Consider the following 3,018-nt stretch of genomic DNA (forward strand, 5'->3'; position numbering starts at 1 on the left):
CTGCTTACTTATTTACTTATTTATTTTGGCTGTTCGGTACCTAAGAAAAATTGTTTATTGCTAATATAATATTAATATATCATAAAATTATATATTGCTAATACACTAGTTATGTCATCCTTATTTTAAGACTAGCTGTCATCTGAGTCCGAAGTATATCTCACCTTGTTAATGTAAAAAGGAAACAAATTGAATATTTAAATGAAATTTTTTATTATTTAACAGATTCTCAGGCACGTTGATTTCCAATTGAGTTTATACTTTTTTTTTCTCTCCATAAACAAAACCATATTTCTGCAAGACATCTCATGGGGAAAATGCATACTTTTACTATTTGATGACTCAGAGAATGAGTTTTGACATGGCATAGTGGCATATGCCTATAATCCTAGTTCTTGGGAGATGGAGGGAGATAGGCTTATAGGAGCTCAGGGTCATGGCCAGCCTGGGCTACATGAAAGACCATGTCTCCGAATGAAACACAAAGCAGAAACCAAATATTTGGTAAGAAAACCATTCCCTTTTCCCAGGTTAAACCAAAGCTCTTCTTCATAACAACTGCCAGACAAACACGTACTGTTACTGCGTGCCAGCTACTACACGCAGTAACAAGGAAGGAAGCCTAACCCTGAAATCTGAGGACCCCCCCCCCCACTTGCAGTCTGCACTTTTCTTTTAACAGAGCAGAACTTTGACACTGTGGTCTAGCCCTTCACATCTCTAGATTTCTGTTTCTTTATAGGAAGGACTAGAGAAATCACTGCTGTCTTTATCTTAATATATTCAGTATCTGACAGGGACATCATTTTGATAGTTTTTTTTTTCATTTAGATTTTCTTTTCCCTGAGTATAATTATTTCCTCATATTCCAAGGTTGTAAAAAGATCTAATCAAAGTAAATGTTATTCATATAACATTTGTTGTATTAATCTGTGCTGTTAACCTAGGCCTTTGCATCGGGTCTGGCTCACTGGGAGCTTTGTCTTGTCTCAGGACAGTTTCTCTCAGTAACCGGGATGCCTCGCTGAGTGGTATTGCCTTCCGTTGCTCCATCACATCCACAACAGAGTTAAACTCCTTAGTGACATGCTCAATGTCCTCTCGGTCTGACCCCACCCTTTTTTCTGGCCTTCATCTCTCCCTGCGTTTGCATCTCTTCCTCCTTTCAGATGCACAGCCCCCAGCTTACTCCCCTAGAGATGTATGTGGTGGCCCACGTGTCTGTGCATTGTGAGGCCTTCGTTCTGAGTCCTTCACCTAACTTCTGTCTGGTCACTCCGACCATCCATCTTCATCTAGATTGGCTAATTAGCTCCAGACAGTGCCTTATCAGAAGCTTTCCAGAGCCATAGCACCCAGGGGTCCCATTGTTTCCCCCAACTAAGTGGATAGAGACATTTTTCTTTCCTACACAAGGGAGCTTTCTGAAAGCAGGGATTCTATAATAGTTCTCTGTAAGCCACACGGAGGACATCTGCTAATTCAGGAGGGTTTTCTCTTTCGTAAGGAAATGGAGAGAAAAACACTTATGGACCAATTGTTGTATTTTATTTTCCCTTCTATCTTCAAAAGAATTATGCTGAATAGCACCTCTAACTTCATTAAGTTATTTACAAAATGCTTAACCTCCCACTGAAAGGATCATTGGTGCTCAAATGTAGTATAATTTTTAAGAAAGGCCCTCTTCGTCGATTTAAAGCCTTCCATAATGGGCTGGCAGGATCTCTCAGTGAGTACTGGCACCTGCTACCAAGCTTGACAGCCTGAGTTCTACCCCAGGCTCCACATGGTAGAACAGACACCTCTGACCTCCACACCCACATTATGACACACTCATGCCCTATCACACACACATCAGACACACAAAATTAAAAAAAAAAAAAAGCAAAAAAACCAAACCAACCTGTGGAGGAAGGAGGAGGAGGAGGTAAAGGGAACATTTCTGATCTGTCCTGTGATGCAGACTCGATGAGGCAAGACCCCTGGGAGGGCATGTGATGTTTCGAGAGAGTATAAACAGGACTCAAGGGACAGGGACTGGGCTCCTGCATGGCTGCCTGTGCAGCTCTTCCTTGGTCTCCAGTCTTCGCTGATCTTCACTGATCTTGTTGAGAGAGGCCCAGCAGAGAACTCCTGGCATTTTCAGCTAGTCCTGGTCAGTCCCACTGACTGGTGCCAGTTCAGCAGAGGCATAGCAGTTTCTGCTGGATCTTGCCACCATTGCTGATTCGTGGTTGGTGACACTGTTGAACTAGACTGTTGATATCCTGACACTACTGAACTGGACTGCTGGTATCCTGACAAGAGATTGGAATCACTCCAAAGAGCTACTTCTAAGCAGGTCCACCTCCCCCCTCCCCCTGTCCTACTTACCATCTTTTCTTTCCTATCCTTGAATGGTGGGCTAGAAGGGGGGGTCGAAGTGCTTGAGAATCCTTATTAAAGTAGGATGTGAAAAATCTAAACGTACTGGTGGGGAGGAGCGATCAGGATGTAAAATGAATAAATAAAGCCTCCCATACAGGCGACCCAATTTTATTACATTGGGTAGCTTTACATTAATATGTTGGTTAATAGCTAATAAACTGGTATGATTTTTCATTTTAGAGTGGGTCTGGAAATTTGGCCTTCATTTAATACCAGACAAATGCTGTGTCTTAGCATTTCTGAACGGTGAGGGGCACATGATTGTTTTTCTCATACGCACACCCCAGCCCCCCCATACTTTACCCCCGAGTGAGTGTTGTGATTGCCAGCAGCAGCAGGAGCCACTTTGAAGGTTTGATTAAAGCGGATGAAGGTGCCTAAAGAGATCTGTTTGCTGAAAATATCTGGTAACAAACAGGAACATAGGTGAGCAAATAAAATGTGCTATTCTGAATTTTAAAAATAAATGACTTTAAATGACTGACTGATGTAGTGGTTATTTTCAACCCCAGTATGGTTTCGAGATAACAATAAAAATTTAGAAGGTTTTTTTTGTATTGTTTTATTTTTTTAAAACTTTAAATATTCATT

Source organism: Mus caroli, unplaced genomic scaffold (genome assembly GCF_978045245.1).
Source record: "Mus caroli unplaced genomic scaffold, Mus_caroli_1 scaffold_18, whole genome shotgun sequence".
Taxonomy (NCBI): Eukaryota; Metazoa; Chordata; class Mammalia; order Rodentia; family Muridae; genus Mus; species Mus caroli.